Source organism: Podarcis erhardii (assembly GCF_964252035.2).
Source record: "Podarcis erhardii genome assembly, chromosome: 5".
Taxonomy (NCBI): domain Eukaryota; kingdom Metazoa; phylum Chordata; class Lepidosauria; order Squamata; family Lacertidae; genus Podarcis; species Podarcis erhardii.
The window spans coordinates 67,716,054-67,739,900 of NC_138509.1; positions in this window are offsets into that span (position 1 = coordinate 67,716,054).

Below are 23,847 nucleotides of genomic sequence, written 5' to 3' on the forward strand. Positions count from 1 at the left end.
GCCTGCAACTGGTTAGGCATCTTTCTCACTTTCATCTGATTTTGAATGTGATGATTTTGTGTTGTTTTGGATACTGGGAGAAATAGAAAGAGGAATTTGTCTCTAGGAATAACAGATCCAGCTTCAAGGACTGGATGAGTCTTGCTCCACTTGAGCTACAATTGGGGCAGAATTCAGACTGGGTTCCATTGGGATGCAGTTGAGGGTCAGGCAGGCAGGGATGCTGCCACGGTCGCTAAAGGGGCAACTTCCCAGCATCACCACCAGAGCGACTTAAGGAGGAGAGAGCAAACTATGTGGTGCATCTGCAAGTGTGGTCCAGTCCTACTGTTATGTTGAGGCAGCTGCCTGCGGAACCCAATTTATGGCATCAGAAAAGAACCATAATCGATTATTTAATCTATTATGATTGTATTCTTACTCCTGGGGAGATGCATCTGGGGGATTTTATGTCTCAGGTACCAAAATCACATGGCCAGCCCATTCTGCACCTGGACTTGGGGAGAGGCAGGCACTCTTTGTAGGCTTGCCAAATGTTAGGAAAATTTCTGACATGTCCAGGTTTTCGGGTGTAAAAAATGGCATTGGGGGGAATTTTACCGAACTGGCAAAATGTCTGGGAAAATCCAGATGTATGGCAACGTGATGGGAAAAAGTAGCAGACACAGTTCAAAAAGTTGCATTTTTTTAACAATCTGGGTTTTACTTTTTGAAATATGACAACTCTAACTATTTGCTTTTCCCCTTTAGGCAGCAAACTGTCCAGCAATGGCCCTGGGGCCTCAGTTGCTTCCATCCATACAAACTTATGAAGGTGTCGGCCTGCTTATGTTTCTAGCAACCTCAATACACAACAGGACAAGGCAACTTTCCACCTGCCCCACTTCCTGGAATGCCTTGGGAGCAAAAAGCATCATGCTGTTTCTCACTGGCCTCTCTTCCTATAGCACCCTGGGAGCAATGCAATCTGAAATGATGTTGCTGCCAAGATCTTCTCAGAAGTGTGGCCAGCAGTAAGTTATAAAGCATCTCACTGCCATGCCATTCTGACTCGCCACACTTTCTAGGATGCTTTGGGAGCAATGCAATGCAATGTGATGTTTCTCCCAAGCCATGTAGCTAGAAACAAGTTATAAAACCAGAAAACCCTTGGCCACTTTCCTAAGCAGCAAGCCTCATCTGAAAATTTCAGGACCATTCTCTTCCCTGCCCCTACTATCATTTGCACCCACTTAACGAAAAGGAAATTTGAAAAAGGGAAATTTCGGCTCAGCTCTAGTTTCAGTCACAAGTTTTATTTTATGAAGGAGCTGGACCTTGATTTTACCAAATAAGTGAGACCAGGTTCTCATTTGGCAGAGACTGGTAGAATTCTGTTGATTTTTCACTAGCTGAAGACCTTGTTTGAAATACACCCTTCTCACCCAAACAAACTGTGGGGGCCTTGTGATGGTTACAGTTAATTTCAGCTTCCCTCCAAATTAAATACAAATAAAACAGCCTAACTATCAAAACAGGGGTATATTTATTCTTAGCACATTAGTTGAAAGCATGATAGCATTTCTTAACTAGTTAAGAAAATAAACAGGACTTTCAAAAGTTGTAGCCGTTCTTCCATCTCCTGTTGCAATGCAAGTGCCTGCTGTGGGGTGTTAGCAACTGAAGCATCAAAATCTAAAAACAGCACAAAACATAATCACTTTCCCTGCAAGAAAATAGTTTTCAAAAAGGTGCCTCCACCCCTTCTTGTCCTCTTCATTTCTGAATATATTTTGGATTGTGGAGCTTAAAAGATAGCAGACCCTCCCAGTGTTCCTATTTTCCAGAAGCTGTCCCAGTTTCTGATTTGATCCCAGAATGTTCCACTTTTCCTTAGGATGTCCCCATTTTCGTTGGAGTTATTTCACCCCTGAGCCATCTGAAGGGAATCCTATATAGGGAAGTTTTTAAAATCTTTAATGTTTTCTTATGTTTTTATATAAGAAGTGGCTGGGCAACTCAGTAAGATGTGTGGGATATAAATGGTAAAATTAACATTATGGAATAGGATGTCCCTATTTTCATCGGAGAAATGTTGGAGGGTATGAGATAGCCATTCCTTCAGGGTGCAGGTTGGGGTAAACTGTTTCTCCTTGCCGGGCCTGGGAGGGGGGAGAGTCTTTTCAATACAACATAAAAGTGTCTGATTAAAATATATGTCGATATGTTTTAAATCAGACTAACTGCAAACATATTTCCAAACAAAAATAAAAAGGTGATTTTCAGGTTTCAATATGCGACAACTTTTTAAATTATCCAATACGATGCCTTGATTCTGTGCAAATGTTTCTTTCCTTCAAAGAGACAAAAAAGCATGTACTGCCAGATCTGATTGTATGTCGAGAGTGGATCTGATCCCCTTGTCACTAAGGTTACTAATCAAATTTCCATCCAATATCAATACGCTCATGCAGGATTTCCTGATCAAACACTTAAATCTGCCCCCTCCGCACCCCCATTAGCTAACATGTTTTATATGTACTGGGGTCATCAAAAGTGTAATTCCCTTAAAGAAACCTAATCCTACCCTCTTGTCAACCAGCAGATAGCTAATAATGCTTTCTATCCTATATATTTTTTCCTAACATCAATAGCATGCCAGAAATTAAAATCTTATTTTTAATCTCACAACAGATGTTTCAAACAAAGGTATCCCATATGCAGACTTCGTGCATTTAAGAGAGGCAGGTGAGGGAAAATGGATGTTTCATTTGAAATTAACTTGTGTGTTTCTTTTCATTCCCAATGCAAACATAAAATAAATTCAGTTTCAGTTTGAAAGCGCTGATGTGTACCTTATAGCCCTAAACTGGGTAGTTGTTTTTTTGGGTTGGTTTTTTTTTTTTTTTTTTAAAAAAGGTCTCCACTTAATGAGTTGAAAGTACAAAAAGTACAGACAGAACCAGAAGTTATTTTTCAAACAAACCCGAAGAATGAAACTGATAACAGTCGGAATGGATGCACACATACAAAATCAAACCACACACAGTAATTCATTACATGGAAGAATGTGCTTTAAAAAATGCAATTGATCTTTCACTGCAAACTTTCTGCAGACTTTATTGTGTAGCGATTATACTGACCACAAATATGACATAGGAAACCTGCTCTGGCATTTTCTCCTTGGATTTCTTGACAAAATGTTCATCTTGATAGGAAACAGATTATAGATGATAGATGGTGACAGATAGATAGACAGACAGATAGAGAGATAAATAGATGATAGATACATAGATAGATGTTTGTTTGTTGAGTTGTAAAAATGTATCTGCTACATTCTCTGCAAGTGCTCATAGCAGAATCGTATCTCAGAAAGGTCACAATAAAATTACAACTACAACAAAAACTCTAAAACCACTAAAATCACCACCAAGGCCTTCAATAAATATCACAGCAACCAGCTCAGTCATGTTATAAACATCCAGCCAAGTGATAACCTAACATCACAGCAGTCTGCTTTGACATCCCTCTATTTTAAGGAGTATGATGGTCACAATCAGATGGTGGAGACACCCGGAAATTTAATCTGACTTATCCAAGTCTGGTCTGAATATTTATGTTCTAGAACTCCTGGGTTTGCCAGATGGCAGTAAAGTGTATGTATCTAAATGGCAAAATGGATTTAAAACACTGTCCTTTTGACTTAACATTTGCCCCGGGTATTGCCAGATTTCGGTTATTGGAAACATCTCTGCATGCTTTGGTTTTTGAGTGACTCCATGTATGGTCCAACAGCTTTATTCTAGCTGAAAGCATTTTTCCTGGCATAAAATATTTTCCTGGTATAGAAAGAGGATCTATCATCTCATTCAGTTTAGGGCATATTGAAGTGTATATAAAAGACCAGCAGTTTTAAACGATACGTCATATTATCTGTTGGAATGTAAGGCTTTAACAATAATGCAATGCAACTGGTCCTTTGTAATGACGCTATGTGAAAATCATAGCCGCAGACAGATTAATACACAATCCCCCCCCCCCCCTCTTAAAAATGCTTTCTTGAGTTCAGGTTTTTATTGATTTCAAATGACTTTTTAAAGATAAAGAGGAAATTCATAAAGGGCTGATTCAATTTATATCACATCTTCTTTGTTCAAAAATAGCCTTAATGGAAAACAAACACATGTTCAGCATTTAATATAAATAAAATTTGATACAATGCTATATGGGAGGCATGTTGTACAGTAAAAGCATTTACAGACACCTTGGGAATACCATCTATAATAATGCAATCTATTCAGTGTACTGAGCATACCTGCCTATCAGTGAGAAATTTCAGCATTTTTGCCAAAGTGGGGGGTGGGGGGAATTTGGAATGGGGAGAAAAAGGGAGAGAGATGAAATGTTCACATTAGTACATTAAACATTACCCAAAGTAGTTTAAAGTAAACCAATCTGTTTTTTTAAAAATCTGTTTCTCTGTTCCCAAGGAATTTTGGAAAGTGGGCTATTTTTAAATAGATTTTAGATCAGAAGAGAAACATGGATTTTGTATGGTTTCAATTGTTTGCATTTGGAAGATAAATTTTGTTTACTTGTAAGTTTCAAATTTTCTATTAGGATTGCTGTCTAGATCCTTAGATATGAAGAAAGTTGCTATTTTAAAACTGTGCTTCACTGTCTTAAATGCAAAATATTTTCTATAGAGTTGAGGAGGGGGACTTTTATAGACACACTAACTTTGTTCTAAAAGTCTGAATTCCAAAATTGTAATTTGAGCCTAAACTTGAGATTTCAAATTAAAACAAAAATGAGTTATGCAAACGCAGCTGATATTGCATCACACTCTCAAATCTTCTTTAAATTAACTCAATGTCAAGGGGCTCCCCTAACAGAATGTGTGTGTGTGTGAAACATTTGAACAGTATCAGTTTACTCCAAGATTCAAAAGATCACTTGGTAATACTCCAAGGAGCAGCAACTTTTATTCCCCTTCTCTCTTTAGACTATAGTCCCATTTATGTAATAATTTAATCAGGTTCCCCCACTTACCATTTTTTTTCTTTGCAAACTCTTCCCACTGACACAAAGCTGACTGGAAGCAAGAATAATGGATCGAACAATAACGCTTTGGATTAGCAACAAATGTCCACCGGACACTTTAAAAACATGTTACAGGAATATTCTGCATGACTTAAAGAGCCAGCTCCAGATTTCTGTGGCCCTCCATTCAATAGACTATCCCATTTTGCCCCTAGACAATGTGAAAAACAAAACAAAAGCAAGACAATGGGTTGGATCCAGACTAACATAACCCTACTTTAGTCGGACTGAAATCACTGGAACATGATAATGCCACATCAATTTCAACTGGAGTAAAACATGATTAACTTAGTCTGCATCCAACCCAATACACTTGAAAATATATTTGTTTACTTACCTTACCACTGCCTAACTACCTCTGAGATTAGGGAAAAGGCCTCACTTGTTTCTTCCACAAGTGTGTAATAGTTCTTCTTTTTATGTATAATATTTATTTTGAGTTGCCATATTTCAAAAAGTAAGATTTGACACCTGCTTTTTTTAGAAGATCCCAAAATTGTTGAGCTTTTTGGGGGAAACTACACACACAAAATAGTGATTTTGAGCTTTTGGGGCTGTTTTCCATCTCATTGCCATACACTGGACATTTTTCTGATTCGTCAAAATTCCCCCCAGCACCATTTTTTCACACAAAACCCAGGACACGTCAGGAATTTTCCTGATGTATGGCAAGCCTAATTTATTACGATATTAAAGAGCAGTCTATTTAGCTGTTTATTGTGTTTTTATAGAACACAGAAATTCTATGGAGTTTATTTTGTACTTGCTGTTTATTTTAAATGTTCTAACCTTTGTTGTAAACTGCTTAGAGATTTGTTTCATATAAGTCATGGGTAGGCAAACTAAGGCCCGGGAGCCAGATCCAGCCCAATCGCCTTCTCAATCCAGCCCGTGGACGGTCCGGGAATCAGCGTGTTTTTACATGAGTAGAATGTGTGCTTTTATTTAAAGTGCATCTCTGGGTTATTTGTGGGGCATAGGAATTCGCCCATTATTTCCCCCCCAAAAAAATATAGTCTAGCCCCCCACAAGGTCTGAGGGACAGTGGACCAGCCCCCTGCTGAAAAAGTTTGCTGACCCCTGATGGTATATAAATAGTCAAAATTAAGTATCATGGAAGGAGAGTTTTTTAATCATTGGGAGGGCATCTTTCCTCCCAGCCAACCCACTCAGTGCTCATCTTCATGACACTGTAAGATCTGAGGGGCTCCAACAAACCAATGGTCCCTCCCCTCCATTTCCCTCCACTGTCTCAACCATAGGCCTAATGACCAGACTCCCAGCCTGTCCCCCCCTGTAGGACAGGTACCTGCCTGCATGCATTTGCCTTTTCTTCTCTTCCCCATTTTAGGCTGAATGGTATTTGTGGGCAGGGGTACGTATTTTTTTGTTGTTTATGAAACACTGTTAATATGTGAATGTATGTTGATGGCAGTGTGCAAACAGTGATAGTATTAGTTGATGGGTTGTACGGCGGGGGTGGGGGGAACCATTAAATAAATAAGATGTGTGTCGCTGGTTTCAGAAATCATTGAACCTTTGTGTGAAGCTGCTGCAAAACTCTTTGTTGATCTTATGACCACATATTACAAACATGACTACTCTTGTGGTTAGCTGCTGACCATTGGTTGGAGAAATATACTAAGATTACAGTATCACACCCCCCCCCAAAAAAACCCCCACCCAGCTGCTAGATGGTCTCCTATATTCTCATAATGCCTATCATTATCATCATCATTTTTTAAATAATAATTTTTATTAATTTTTCAATTACAATCCAATAGTAGCCTTATTATAACAATACCAAATTATAATACAACATCACCATTAGAATCATGGTAGGAAATGATATTATAATCCTGTTTGGTCGTTGAAAAAGATAGATGAATATATCTAGAAATAAACAAAGGAGAGTTCAGTTATAGGGTTGCACAATAAAATACTTGTGGTGAAATAATTCTTTTGTGGTTTGTAGTTACAGCATTGAGCTGCTGCCTTCAGAAGAGGGGAGTGCCAAGAAACAATTCAGATTACTGTTGTTAGTGCTTAATCCTAATCCTACATTGAGTTCTGTATGCTTACATAACCCTTTGCAACCCGGTATGGGAACCATGCAGAAAGATTTTAGATGAATTAAGAGAGGAGGGAGGGAGGGCTTTATGTCTTCAGCACTCAGGTCCAATACTGATCTTGATGATCTTTCATTTTCCCTCACCTTATTATCCATGGAGAAGGTTTGCCCTGAATAAACCATATGCACTAACTGCAGGAAGTCACTTTCAGACGCGTTGCAGGAGGTTTAAAACAGACCAGAAAGTGATGTTCCACATTCTCTACTGCAGGCTTCCTCAAACTACAGTTCCCATCATCCCTGACCACTGGTCTTGATAGCTAGGGATCATGGGAGTTGTAGGCCAAAAACATATGGAGGGCCAAGTTTGAGGAAGCCTGCTTTACTGTATATTCACAACAAAACTCTGACTGTTCTGATTCTCTCTCAAAGTCAGCTAAAGACAAATTGCTAACAGCCCCCTTCTATGCCTTTTTTAAAAAAATTAATGGCTACTGCTGTTAGAAGATGGAAGTCTATTGTTCAGAAGGGGTGGTAGTGCAAGAACTTTGGGCTGTGCAGTGGAATTTCTGCTTCCTCTCTTCTCTCCATGTGTGTGCCCACTGCTCCCAAGATCACCATCTGAGGCTCTTCTTTGTGTGCCTCCTCCACGAGTGGTCCAGAGGATGGCAACATGAGAACGAGCCTTTTCTGCAGTGGCTTCTCGTTTATGGAATGCTCTCCCCAGGGAAGTTTGGCTGGCACCTTCATTATACACCTTTAAATGCCAGGTGAAACCTTTCCTCTTCAAGCTGGCCTTTGACTGATTAGCATCTTATATCCTTTTTAAATGTGTTTGTGGAAGGGTTTGAGGGGAGGGAGATTATTGGTTTGTTTGCTTGCAAATTGTTGTATGCCTTAAAAAGTATTAAATGGTAGCATGGAAAGTAATTTCGATCATGCAAACTCTCCTTATGACTTTAATGTCTGGAATAATTCTTACATGGCTGCTACAAAAAGCTATTTTAAAAGACCTGGGCGGGGGGAGATGCAATGTTTAGATGGACTTCTGTTTGTATAGAATTGCATTTAGAAGATAGCAAAAGAGAAAACTGTGTGGATTGGGGTGTATAGAGCTTTTAGAGAGAGATTTTCCTTCTGCTGCACACACCTCAGTTGGGCACATGCAATACAGATGAGATTGAGAAACACACTGTTTTGGGTAGAGGTCTGTCCATGGTCACAGTTGTCCTTCCAATTATGCTTTATGATATTTAGCACGCAATCCACAGATGGTAATTGTTTAGTCTCCACACTGAAGTCATCCTTATTCCCCTTATGTTGTAGATTGCACACTCTGCAGCAACGGTAAACTGTATAGAGTAGTTTCATGGGTTAAATGTAATTCTCTTGCTCGCTAGAGGACATAAAATGTGTGGAAAGCTGCCTAGACAGCCACACTGTCCCCTGGTCACAGTCTTCTCCATTATGTGAGATGTGCTGCAGTGTTACTGAAATTTTAGTACTGATTTCTGATTCTGATTCTAAACATATGAATTGGCTTATGCAGATTTCCAGGCAAACATGCACCCTCTTTTTTGTGGCGCATTTCCTCTTTGGGAGTGATACATAACCTAGAGTGGCTACTTGCAGGACAAGGCATCCGACTTCCCATACCTCAACCCATATAAATAAGAGACCAATAAGACTGGGTTTGGGGTAAAAACAGGACACAACTTTATTGAATACAGATGAAAGGGGTTTGGCTTGGGCATGGGGCAATCTAAATACTTCCGGCCCACCCACCGGAAGTGATGCGTGGTTAATCCAGGCGGGGGTTCCTAAGACTTACAGCAAATAGCGTGACCCCCACAGGGACCACCGTCTGGGGGAATTCCTTCAGCCCTGGCCCCCCAGGCACGCAGACATGGCCACTCCCCCCGGATCCCTTTAACGGTATACCCCAGCATTCAGAGGGGCAGGCAGGAACTACAACCTCCCCTCCGTTCATAACAAGGGATTGCCCCAATGCTCAACTGCCAACCGAGCGAAGCTCACCACCAAACCACTCACATCTGTATCCTGGCCTTAATGCCTTCAAACATGTATGACAACCAAATATAATTGCCAGATGGGGAAAGATGCATGCCATCTGGGCGAAACAGTCTCGTCTGAAAATGTGATCTTGGGGTAGAAAACCACCCAACCTCCCCACTGCTGTATGCGCACCTCACTGTGTGATTAGCCTTTTTCCGAGCCTGGTTGATACCTACTGGGTCTGGGTTGTGCCATTGACGTCTCTCGAGCATCTCAGACCAACCAAGCCATATGGAGGGATAAAAGTTGTGCAACATATGCAAGTCCTTGATAATAGCCCACATTAAATCCATGTCCTTGCACTGGCCTAAATCGTTTTCCCCCAGCTGAATGAGCAAGGCATCCAGGGGTCCAGGCGAATCAATTCTTGCCAAAGTTAAGGGCATAAATTCATGCCACTTCATGCCCCGGTGACCAAACAATGAATTGCGAGGTCAGATGGGAGCCTGAGCACAGCTCCCAGACCACTGGTGATGTTGTGCATCTGAGCCCAATGCACAATACTGTGCCCACAAATCCAGATGTTCTTGCTAGGAGAACCTGAAAATAAATTGTGGTAGAACATCTGCATTGCAGGGCATTGGATTAGATGACCCTTGCGGTCCCTTCCAATTCTACAATCCTATGATTCTGTGACAGCTTTTACTGTGATGTCTGTAAAGAGTGGGCTGTGAAACAAAGATTGAAGGGGATCTAGCAAACATAAAGCCCCACATATGTTGGGGCTTCTTTCTTCTCTTTAGAACTCCTCATGCCACAATGAACTTTTGCATAAGGCATGAGAGAAAGTCTCACTGATCAGGATAGAGCCCTGCTTTTGGAGTTCAGCACCTCCAGCATTGCAAGGATAGCAATGATATGGTTAAGCCATTCTCTTTGCTAGCTCGGTGTCAAAAGAAGCAACCAATCACATGGTATAGAATATAAATATATCTTTGGAAACTCCCATATAATACTAAACAAAGCAAAACAAAATCCAAAATGAATCCAATATGGTCTGCCCTGAGCAAAATTTATAGTGTGTATAATCCAAGTTGGCCACACAAAAATGAGAATGGCTGATAAATAAGCCCAGGAGGTGCTTGTGAAATGAGGCTAAGAAAAAAATAAGCACCATGATGAAGGTGGGGGCCACACTGTGGACACCCCTAAACAAAATAGGGTGGTGGATCAAATGTTGATCAACCATGTGGCCAAAGCACTGTCATTTTTAGCCCCACATTATGCTACAACAATGAACACTTATTAGCTCAGTATGTATGAATATGGCCAATAGCTATTCAGCTGCTAAATGACTAAAAAGCATTACAGATCTTGGAAGTGTGTGCTGCCTGTATCTTGTTCAGGAGGCTTTTAGTGTTCAGATATTTACTCTGCTCCTATGGTATTCCCTAGTGCCATTCCATTTGGAATGCTGTAATCTAAGAGCTTTAACAACTGTATGAGGTTTTGGAGGAGAATTGGGGTGGGTTGGTGGGGCCGGGAGTGACAGCAGCAAGTTCTTTCTGGATGTGTTTCTCAAGCAGCCTTTAAGAAGGAATAATTATTTTGCTTCTTTAAATTCATGATGCAAGACAGCATGTGCACCGACCTCTTATATAATGAAGTCCAGGGGTCCCTCTGTAGGGTCCTGTTTCACCGTCAGGGGGGTCCTTTCAATCTCTCACTCGAGGTCAACTGTTTTCTAAAGTGTTTGGCTGAGCCATCACCCACTCACTGCCTTTTCATGGGCAAGAAGAAGGAGGAGAAGCGAGGAAGATGAAAAGAAGAGTAAAGAAATCATGCTCAGAGTTGTAAAGGGGGGGGGAGAGAAAGGGGAAGAAAGAGAAGCCAGGTGCTTTTGAGGTTTCAGGAGGAGAATACAAGGAAGCGTATCGCTCGCAATGTTGCCAACGTCTCAAGTGTCACCCTGCAACTTAAGAGTCCTTCCTTCCATCCCCAAAGACAAAGCTTTTAAAAAGAAGATTGTGAAATATACTTACCAAGGTAAAGAAAACTTCAGATACTTGTTCTAGCATTTCTACAACTTCCACATGAAGAAACGATGCAGCAGAAAGAATAGTTGAAGATGAGAATGCCTGATATTAAATGGAGTTCAAATATTCATTGCTTTTGTAGCTAAAAGTAATTATAAATCAGTGGTAACCAGTGTGATGCTCTCCAGATGTTGTGGACTACAACTCCCATGATCCTTGACTACTGGCTATGCTGGCTGGAGCTGATGGACCTTGAAGTCCCAAACATCTGAAAGGTACGGTTATGTATTGAAGTTCTCACCCTGGCCACTAGGAGTATTGCGTATGTAGTTTTCACTCAGGTCCACGTCAGTTATTTTAGGCGGGAAACCCTGGGTTGTTGTTGCTACAATGTTGACAGCCGGCTGCCTATAAAAGCAGCTGTTTGCTGTTCAGTTCTGTTCCAGTTTACAAATAAAGAGCTGCTTTGGAAGAATCGCTGTGTCGTCTGATATGTTCACCCACAACTTAACAGGTACCACATTAGTAAAGGCAAAGGGATCCCTGACCATTAGGTCCAGTCGTGACTGACTCTGGGGTTGCGGCGCTCATCTCGCTTTATTTGCCAAGGGAGCTGGCGTACAGTTTCCGGGTCATGTGGCCAGCATGACTAAGCTGCTTCTGGCAAACCAGAGCAGCGCACGGAAATGCCGTTTACCTTCTCACCGGAGCGGTACCTATTTATCTACTTGCACTTTTGACGTGCTTTCGAACTGCTAGGTTGGCAGGAGCTGGGACAGAGCAACAGGAGCTCACCCCGTCGCGGGGATTCGAACCGCCGACCTTCTGATCAGCAAGCCCTAGGCTCTGCAGTTTAACCCACAGCGCCACCCGCGTCCCTATACCACATTAGTTGGTATACCTCTTCTAAATTATTGGTCCATATTCCTCTTCTCCCACTTTTTGTTGTTATTTCCTTAAATTAAATTACTTCACAATTTGGACCATTTGATGCCCCTTAATGATTGATTGATTGATTGATTGATTGATTTATGGCAGCTTAGAAAAGCTGCAGCTCTGTGATGGAGCACTTGCTTTGCTTGCAGAAGGTCTCAAGTTCAGAGCCCAACATCTCTAGGCAGAGCTGTAAGAGATCCCATCCAAAACCCTGGAGGGGATCCTTGGGATGCCTCTTATAATGTGCATCCTTTGTTCATCATTTCCCCTCCATAGCATATGTTGTGTATTTCCCCACCTTCTTTCCATAACATGAGCTGCCACTGATGGGCAACATGCAAGAGGCACAAAATGATGATGCCTCCTAGCACTTAGAGATTAGGATAAATGTGGGGAAGCTGGATTCAATACATCTGGTCTGATGGCAGAAAGCAGCGATAGGCTCGTTATATAAAAAAAACGAACTTCATTACCCAGATTCCAAGGAAGCAGCTCATTTTCTGCTACTGAGGCTGAGGCTGACGGTAAGGGTTAATGCACAAATGTGAACAAACTCTTAATTAGCATATTTATATTTTGGGAGGATAAGGAGGTGCTGGTGACTTGTAAAAACCTGTTATAAAATTCTCCATTTGATGATAGGGAGTACGTTTTTACAAGCCCTATAATTATGAACAGTATTAAAAGTAAATCCACTTAGGAAATGTAAATACCAAAGAAGCTAAACATATATGGTACCAATTAGCTAACATCGTAAACGCTTGATACAAAGAAGTCATTTCAATACTTTTCTCTCTCTCTCCTTGAATGTTTGTGTAGTGAAATAATGAGAAAGAGCTGGAACAAGATCCCAGTCCACTTATCTTCAGCACAGTGGATCACCTTTGATTGATGCCCATCTGTATCTAGGATTCTATTTAATTAATTAAGTACCTCTTGCAAGCAGGCAGGCACATTAGGTAGTTATCTCTAAAATGATGCATCTCTAAAATGATGCATCTCTGCACCTGACAAATTAGTCTATTTTCTACAAAAGCTCAGTCTGTAATACGTTTTTTAGCCCTTAATGTGTTACATTAACTCTGAGATGGTGTTGTGTTAAAATGACTTTGGTTATAAATGAGTAATTAGTTGCTTTGGCCCCAGCAAAGCGTGAAATATGGACTCCTTGATTTTATTTGAAACATGTATCTTCATGTTCTCCTACATTGCTATATACATGAAGAGAATGATCCTTTATCCTTGATATTTTTACTGTTCTTTTGTTTTGTATTCTCTGCAAATTTATTTATTTAATAAAATTTATAAACTGCTTGATTGTAAATAAATAAATAAATAAATAAAAATTAAAGAACAATCCAACCCTGAGGGATCCGGTTTGTTTGTTTGTTTGTTTGTTTGTTTATTATGAATTGAATTTATATACCACCCCATACCTAGAGGTCTCAGGGCAGTTCACATAATAAAATCAAAATATAAAAACCACAAAATACAGAATCAAAATAAAAACAACAGCCCAAAAAACCCCACATTTTAAAAGGGCATATGAGAAATCAAATCAACCAAAGGCCTGGTTAAAAAGGAATGTTTTTGCCTGGTGCCTAAACATATATATAATGAAGGGAAGGCCTGCTCTCATGTTGCCACCCTCCGGACCTCTCAAGGAGGAAGCACATGGAGAAGGACCTGAGAAGATGATCTCAGGGTCCTGGTAGGTTTGTACGGGAAGAGGCAGTCCTTGAGGTATTGCGGTCCTGAGCCATTTAAAACTTTATAGGTCAAAACCAGCACTTTGAATTGGACCCAGAAACTAATTGGTAGCCAGTGCAGTTGGACCAGCCCTATGCATAATGCATTACAGTAATCTAACCTGGAGGTTACAACAGTAGTTAGGCCAAGGGTCAACAACCTAAGGCCCATGGGCCGGAAGTGGCCCACGGAGATCGTTTGACCGGCCCACGAGCCGCCCCTGAACTGAGTTGCCCGCTTGCCTGCTGTGCTAAACTGGCGCAGCACAGCGTGGGGACTCACTTTTGTAGCACCAAAAATCATGTCTGAGCATGCGCCAAAATCGCATCTGCGCAGATGCCGAAAATCACATCTGTGCATGCACAGACACCCGCCCACGATTCAGCCCACGGAGGGATCTCAGTGGAACCAATCTGGCCCAGGCAAGATAAACCTTGCTGACCCCTGAGTTAGGCTATCCCTGTCCAGATAGGGGCGTAGCTGGGCCACCAGTTGAAGCTGATGGAAAGCACTGTGGGCCTCTGAGGCCACCTGAGCCTTGAGCTACAGCAAAGGATCCAGAACTACCCCCAAGCTACCAACCTGCTCCTTCAGAGGAAGTGTAACCCCATCAAAGAGTAGGCGATCTCCCACCCATCCAGTCTAGGGAACCACCCACCAACAGTGCCTCAGTCTTATCTGGATTGACTTTCAGTTTGTTGGCTTTCATCCAGTCCACTACCGAGGCAAGACACAGATCCAGCACTTCCACTGCCTCACCTGCAGATGTAAAGGAGAAATAGAGCTGAGTGTCACCAGCATACTGCTGACAATGTACTCCAGACCTCCTGATAACCCCACCCAGCAGTTTCATTTAGATGTTAAACAACGTAGAGGATAGGATTGAGCCCTGCAGAACCCCACATTGAAGGTTCCACAGAGCTGAAAAGCATTCCCCAAGTGGCACCCTCCGGCAAAGACCATCCAAGTAGGGCTGGAACCACCGCAAAGAGGTGCCACCCACCCCTAGTTCGGACAGTCGCTCCAGGAGGATACCATGGTTGATGGTATCGAAAGGTGCTGAGAGGTTGAGAAGAATTAACAAGGCCATATTTCCCTTCTCCCACTCTCAACAGAGGTCATCATACAAGGTGATCAAAGCAGTTTCTGTGCCAAAACTGAGCCTAAACCCAGATTGAAATGGATCCAGAAAATCAATTTCTTCCAAAAGCGCCTGGATCTGGACTGCAACCACTTGCTCCAGAACCTTGCTCTGGAAAGAATTTGCCATGGCCTCTGAAGGTAGTTGTGTACTAATCTCAACTCAAAAAGAAAAGAAAACAGAACTATCAAGTACACTAAGCCCACAACTTACACACATATAACTTCTGTGAATTCAGCTTTATGTGTGTGGCAATAAATGAATAAAAGGGAGGAGGAAAGGGCAGAAAATGAATGGGAAAAATGAATGTGGATGTCCTGCTCGCCACTTAACACAATCTTCTTTGACTATACACAATTTTGGCTTTAGACACAGTTCCCAGAAACCTCATTCAAATTGCAGGCCTACTGTACTAAACAATCACTTAGATGCTCAATCAGTCCAAACCAAAATTTTCTGCTACCAGCTACTCTCTTGATCCAGCCAAGCTTTAGGCTTAAGTTGATGTGGCATGCAGTAGGATGAACTCAGAGGTTCAGCCAGCCCAGACCATACCCATTTTGCTATCAGATCCTCCATCCTAAGTATGAAGCTCACCCCAGAGACAGAATGAATCCATGGCCTATATTGAACCGTTTATATCCTACTCCGATTCTGAATTCCAGTTCAAGTGCTTTTCTATCCAAATTCAAATTCCACCTCTTCATCCCAGACTTTATCCAGGGTCAAGCTGTGGAAATCAACCAATTAGCATGAATATCAAAAGGGCACAACAGAAATTTCTTTTTGTGGGGGGAGCCTTAAACTTCTGACACACATTTGACTTGTGTAAAGAAACAAAGAAAATGGCAAAGTGAGAAAGGCAGAGCAACCTGACATCACGTCATCCAGACAACTGCGACTGTCATGAAAATGGCCGTTCCACCATACCATATTTAAAGGTGGGATTGAAGAGGTGTACCACAATATAACCCACATTACACTCTTCTAATCCTCCACACCAAAGCCATTGGCCACCAAGAGGGATCAGCAAATGCCAGGACCATCCAGTTGCCATTGTGGTTTTTGAAATTCGCATCAAAACATTCAATTGGTCCTTCCTTTTCGGTCCCTCAGGGAAGGTCATTCCAGCAAAATCACTCCCTGCAGGCCTAACAATGGCAGTGGAAAGTGTGATCCTATTGTTTTCATGAGGCCTGTAGACTCTCATTATGAAATAATGATTTTCCTTTCTTCAAAAAGAAGTGGATGGTGAACATCAAAACAAAGCAACCCGCCTCCCCTCCCCTACAAACTCCTCAAAAGATCTGACCAAAATACAGACTCTTGCCAGCCAAGAAGTAACAGCATATTTCCTGACACGGTCCCTCATCAGCAGCCTGAGTGTGAGTCTGGGATCCATTTCAAAAAGGTTGTTTCTGAATACCATAAACATGAAAGCGACAATTTCCTTCATGCCAGCAATACAACGCAATACATATCCTCCCAAATGTTGACATGGCATGTAATCGAGAGAAAACATAATACTGGAGAAGCTCTCCACACGCTGTTATGAAATGTGAGAATGGCAGTTGCGGAGTGTTACATTTTTGTTGTGCAGTAGTTTAAATGAATGCTTATAAAATAAAAAGCCGGTGGCAACGGAGATCACATGGCCAGATGGCTGAACATTTAGGTTGCTCTTTTCAACAGTTGTCCTATGTGACGGTGCCGCTGAAAGATTACTTGTATGCTTATAAATGTGCAGCTTTATTCATATAGCACCATTTTCATTCATTTTGGTCGCTTCCCGCGCTCCTAGGTTACTGGATATGACAACTATACAAGCATGAATTGAATTTTGAAATGCTGGAGGTCTTAGTATTTGGGGAGTGACTTGTGGCACATGCTAACTCATGATATCTAAATCCAAACATGGTGTTGTATAGATCTTGGTTATATTTCAGAATTAATGTATCTTGGGTGGAGCATGCCACAAGACCTCAAAGAAATGGCATTTATCCTGCTTATTCCCACATCAAGAGTAACCATTTTCTCCTGCCAAATGTTAGAGGGCACACACTCACTAACTTTTCATTAAACTTGGCTCTGTAGTTGTCCGTATGATCAAACAGAAAGCAGTACTGTGTAAAACTTCCAGGAACGGCATGCCCCTCCGAATTTCCTTGCTGTATGTCAGATCCTCCAATACCTCTGCTCACGTAAAGCTACCATGAGCTTTAGAAAGAAAGAAAAGAAAACCCAGGTATTATGTTTCAGTACCTGAAAACACATCTAAGCAACCAGTGCAACTTCTGGTTCCACTCTACCTTTTTATTGTTATTATTAGGGTGAAAGCTCTTATTGGCACCAACTATTGTATGTGGTTGCCTAAATGGGTTCTACTGATCCTCTTTCCCATGCACTCCTTGACCCTTCTGACTTTTGGAATAAATCTTGGAGCTATCCAAAGATATACTTGGAACTAGAAGACCAGAAACAAGATAGGTTTCCATGCATTCAGAGCCAATTATACCCGAGGATATTTTTTACAACCAAATGGAAGCTGCTCGGGGATTACATTATGCTCACAAAATGTCAACGGAATGGAAGTGGAGCTGCCAAAATTAGGTTCCTCAAACTAGATTACGATTTCCCAAAGCGGGGTTTCTGGCCAACCCTAGAAACAGGTCACAAGATATTGCAACTGTCTGGCTCTCTCACAGCCTGGCTGAAAATGTGAGCATAATGGACCGTTACCACATACAGGCAGATGGAAGTGGGATACATGTTTTCCAAATGCTCAGGGTGTAAGGCTTGAAGATTTCCAGTCACTGAACCAGAGAGTGATGGTAAGACACTGGCCTTTTTCCCTGGGCTCCTTCAAGTTTCCCTGGCTGGTGAAAAACCTGCTGGTTCCATTTAAAAATAATAATAATTTGGAGAAAGGGCTGAGAAAGTTTCTAATGTTCTCTCTCCCAAGTTGCTTTTTTTTTTTGGTACTTATCCCACCAGCTGGTCTTTCAGTATGCCCATATTTGCATTTCTACATATAAATCATAAGTGTATAAATATATATATACATATAAATCAACATATTCAACTCTGTGTCTATTTATTTTAATCAAAAAATTAGACTTCTTAATTTTTTAAAAAATGCATCTCTTAGTTGTTTGTATAAACTATATATATATCTATATATATATATCTATATATATATATATCAATAAATTCCACAAGTATTACAAAAAAAATGCATGGTAAGATTATCAAAATACAGATCAAATCAACAGAATTTTAAAATAATTAATCAAACTACAGGCCTGGGGAGACCTGCTGAAACAGATTTTTTAAAAAAGACAGGAATTGAAAACAAAACAATGAAAGTGCCTGCCTGATATTGAGTTTTAGATGCACAGTAGATACACTCCTTTTTTGGGAGATTAGTAAGTGGCTACCCTGTCTTGTGAACCTTGCCACTGAAATCTCTTCGCCCTCCCCAATGCCCTTGAAAAGGTAATCCTGATTCATAGGTTTGTTAATCAGGCACTCTGTAGAGAAATAAAAAAATAGCAAAATTCCTCTGACTATAAGAAAACTGAAACTACCTTTTGTGAAGCCCGTGGGAAACGGAAATTGTTTTAACTCTTTATTTCAGGAGAAAGGAATTTATCACACCAACCAGTCAGTCACTAATGTCCAGATATTCAATTTTCTCATTTTCTTCTTTAAAAAAAAAATAAAATACAACAAGAGCCACAACTGGCTTTCATTATATTTAGCTGCACCTTTAAGAAAATGTAATCTGTTTAAACTGTTTAGTCTTTTTTTGCTGATGAAAATCATAAGTCAAATTCAAATTTGAACCAGTTTAAACGGCTATTCCTGTCAGCACCTTTGCTTATGTTAACATTATAGGCATGAAATGATGAGCCTAACTAAAATAAAGGTAATAATATAATGCCTCAAGTGTAGAATGTTAACACAAGTCTCATTCAGAATATTAAGGCCAAATGAATTTGATGCACTCATATATTTACAGGTGATGTTTCTTAAACACACATAAACAGACACCCTTTGACTTTCTAGCTGTTCTTGTGTCTAGTTTTTTAAACATATTTATTAAGTTTCATTGAAGACACATGTCAAGAAGTACAGTTAATGAAAGGAAAAATCAATGACCCAAATAACACTAAAACCAAACCACAAACCATACAGCTGCATAACCCAGGTTATAGATATTAGTTTCAAGAAACAGAGGTAGATATCAGAAGAGAAAACTCTAATCAGCAAGATACATTGCATGACAGATCAATAAATCACTGCTATTTCTAAATCAGCAACCACTGCCCTCCTCTCCTGAGCTTAAGAACCTGGTTAGTTATACAAACTTGACACTAGATTTCTGTATCTATACTGCCTATACTGTATTGTTTTTACTTTTCCTTCAGAAGACTACATGTAGGGCAAAACAGGAAGCATACAGGGTAAAAAGACTGTTGACTTTTCTGATTCTTGGCCTCCCTAAACTGATATGCAAGCCTATAACCATTATTTCCCATTCCAACATTTGTGCCGTGTTAGCTTTTGGAATGGAAGAAGATGGAAGCCTCCACTTTCCCAACCAGGCTATTTTAACTGACAGGAACATGCACAACAACAGTACCATACATTAGGGGTGCCCAAACTTTTTTTCTGAAGTAAACATGCATGAGGTCGTTGAGCTTCTTTTAGGATTTGACCCCCAAGTTGTTGAGCTTCTTTTAGGATTTGATCCCCAAGTTGTTGAGCTTTTTTTAGGATTTGACCCCAATAAATAAATAAATAAAACCGGCCATGGGCCAGATTAAGCCCCCCAAACAGACTTTGGACCTGCCTGATTTACAGTGGTACCTCAGGTTAAGAACTTAATTCATTCTGGAGGTCTGTTCTTAACCTGAAACTGTTCTTAACCTGAAGCACCACTTTAGCTAATGGGGCCTCCCACTGCCGCTACCGCAGCGCTGCTGCACGATTTCTGTTCTCATCCTGAAGCAAAGTTCTTAACCCGAGGTATTTCTGGGTTAGCGGAGTCTGTAACCTGAAGCGTCTGCAACCCGAGGTACCACTGTACATGCAAGTGAACTGATGGTGACAGTCAGTACTGAACACTAGTGCAAGTTATCCTTATAGACTGCAGTAGCACACACTGTCCTTGTCACTTGTGCGTAATAGTCCCCACATTTGACTAGGTCCAGAATTTTAGGCCATGTGAGCATTCCTACTACTACATGTGCTTATTTCTTAAGAATAGGGGATGGGTAACTCCTATTGACCTGAGGCCCGCATTCATTCTTGGCCAGGCCTGCAGATTGTCACATGCCAGCACTGTGTGTGGCTGCCCCCACAAACTCTTGCTTGCACACACAGAGAGGACACAACAAGCTACTTCTATATTTATCTGGTCTCTGGGCTTTGCAAGAAGTAACAGTCGACTATATTTGTTGTTGTTGTTGTTGTTGTTGTTGTTGTTGTTGTTGTTGTTAATGTTTATAAACCACCCTTCAACTGAAGATCACAGGGTGGTTTACAATAAACTATTCCCTGCAGAACACTGAAAAGCTCTAGGATTTTTTGAAAAGTGTTATAGGGTTTTTGTTTGTTTGTTTGTTTGTTTATAAAAAACTGAATTATGTTCTGTTTTAACAGCAACAACAAAAACAGAGCTCCTCAGAACTCCTCTGCAGGAGTTAGATATTCTGCAGAATATCTGCAGGAGTAGATATTCTTAGGCCTTAGAATGTAAGGCTATCAGAGTCTTGTAAAAAGGCCTACTGGAAGACTTGCAAAGATAGTAAGGCCTGTCAGAGGACACAACCACCAGATAGGAAGGCTGATGTGGAGCTGCAAAGTTTTTAAAAATGTACAAGAAACATTGTATTTATTTCTTAATTGTTTTAAAATAAAGATATAAAGTAAAGGAAGCACCCTAGCTCCAGGGTATTTTTGAGCAGCAAACAGGCTCATGCCAATTTAATGCCCAGACTTTTCCCAGAGGTTATTGGGAACTGAAATTTGGTGAAAGTAATGAGAACTTTACATTAGTGATTTCACAGATAGCTTCCAAAACCCTTTAGGGAAACAGGCTGGTTATTAACCCATTGAAAGTCTACTAACTACTTTATGGATGGGAAAACCTGAAGCCCTCCACTCCAGTTCTCACTATCTCTGACCATTTGGCATGCTGGCTGGGGCTGATGGGACCTGGAGGCCAACAGCATCTCGCGAGTTACAGGTTTCCCATCCCTGTTGTATAGCCTCAGAAGAGTTTGTTAAACTGGTGGTGATGATCTTCTTAAAAAGAAGGAAGATCTGGTCTCACATCTTCAAAATGAATCTCATGTTCCACATTCAAGAGATAATTTCCCAAGGCTGAGCTTGTCATTTTTTGTGTGAGTCTCTTACATATTGAATTTGAGGTCCAGGAACCGTGGCTCAGCAGAGTACAGTTATTGGGGTATTCAAAGGCTACAGCTTCTGCCTTACGATCAATTCACAAGAGCACCTTATTTTCTTCAGCCTAGTACAAAGCAGATTTCTTAGCAGCCAAATTTCTTGGAAAAGATAAGAGAGTGAGCCCATGGAAGGTCAATGAGATCAGAATTCCAGAGTGGAGGACTCTCTCCCCTTGTGCCTCATCTTATCAGGCATTAATCCAGCCCTATTTAGATTCACATGAAATTGTGGCCCAGTTTCCTTGCTGTGAACCTGACTTGCCCCAGCTGCAATTCGCTTATCTACATTTGATTTCTTTCTCTTTCCGCCCGCTCACCATGATCTTCAACACTAGCATTTTAATTGCTTTGAAATACCAAGTTGTTTTGGTGTGGTCAAACCACAGAGGTGACGTTTATCACAGCCTGTTACACAGCGAGCCAGTTCAGTTCTCACCCAAAGGAGCTCTTATTCCCATTAGTGACATTTTGTTCTAAAAGCAAGGCTACCGATTTGGCGGATGAAAACAAAACAGGCTCTATCATTTGGAGATAGCTTCTAGACTCTCATCTCCATTACTGAGAGAAGTTGGGAAGTGTCAATGGGCCAAGGATAAACCCATTCCTACTGATACAGGCCTGGAGTAAATAAGACAAAGTAAGCTCCTGTATTAACGTCTGGCCTTCTGATGGATTAAAAAAAGAACTTTATGGCCTTTTCATTGAAAAGGACAATGTGACCCCCATTTGTGTTAAGACTACTGTAAAATGTAAACAGGCTTCAACAAGACTACTCCCACTCTTGGGGGGAAATGATACAAATGTTTAGGCTTTCAGCTTGGATAATAAGGAGAGAGGAAAGTTGACATTGCTTTTTCAAACAAAAAGTAAAGTTCTTATAACTTTATTAGGACTGACATAGCTATTAGACCCAACATAACTTCATTAGACCAACTAAAAATCTAAATGCAGGGAGCTAGGTTTTCCCCCTCTAACTTTATGTGTTTAAAGAAAGAGGTGGGGGAGATGTTGCTATTTAGGGTGCAATAGAATCCAGCCTTCAATGTGTGTACTGTATTGGGGTGTCCAAAAAGACTGTAGTAAACAGATTAAGAACAACTGTATCCTAAGAACAAAAGGCTTATATATTGATCTGTGCTCTCATCCAGTGATATTTTGTGGGACTCCTATGCAAATAAACTTACATAACTGCAAAAACAACCCATTTGTTTCAACAGGTTGGGGCAGCTGTGTGGCACACAAAGGACGTGCATTTACAGTGCATTTAAAGTTGTTTACAGTTTGCATTCATCCTCACTACAGCTTGGAGCCAAAAGGTAAGGAAGTTCACTGAAGGAAAAATTCTCCTTCCCTACCCTCTTCACACACACACACACTCTTTCTAGGGGATTAGGGGGGCTTTCTGAACAATGTAAGATGGAGTGTAGAAGGATGCAATAGTGAGAAGGGGAGATAAAATGTTTCTTTAGTGCAGTTCTTCATATTAAATTATCCCATGATTCAGATCCAATTTTGTATCCCATCATCTCATGCTATTCAGGAGCCCCTGCCCTCCCACCCAGCTCTCTGGAGAGGCTTTGGGGAAGTACAGGTGTCTTTAGGAGGGAGAAGGAAAAATTATTTCTTTAACCTTCCATCAATGTATCTTAGGATCCAAGGCAATCTCTCTGTGTGGTAGGATTTGAGAATGTGAAACACTGTCTGAAGTGTAGCCACCATGGCGGACTCACACCTCACACTTCGTAAAAATGTGTAAGGCGCTACTGCACACAGACACAAAGGGGGAAATGTTGTAGTGAAAAATTCTGTCACCATTGCTGAATCCGTGCTGTGCTTCGATGCTTTCAAGGCAGCATGCATCATGTACTATGTGGCTTTGGGTTTTCACATCTCTGTCTACCACAATCAGAACATCCCCTTGGATGTTCTGTTGCCAACAAACATGTTTACGCATCTCAGATACAAAATGGATTCTTTGTCATCCCACTCTCTCTTTTCTTGAAAGTTGCTTGAACAGAAATCCCTGTGGGAGACTGAAGAAGCACTTCTTTGAAAACTCTTTCTCTCCCCCCCCCCAATAGTTGACATTTTGTGGGGGGATTTTAAAGCCAGAAGAATTGCTTGTGCTTGTTAAAGGTGTGCTACAAAAACATAATGCTCATACAATAGGTTGCCAACCATTAGAAATAGCCTTCAGAAGTTATAATACATGAAATGACAGACTGTGCAGCGCACAGTGCTTTAATGTTCATAGACATGCATGTGTACTAAGGACAACATATGTTCACTCAGACTTAGTTTGCACTCTCTGGAAAGAGAGCTGAATGAGCTCTACAGATTAAG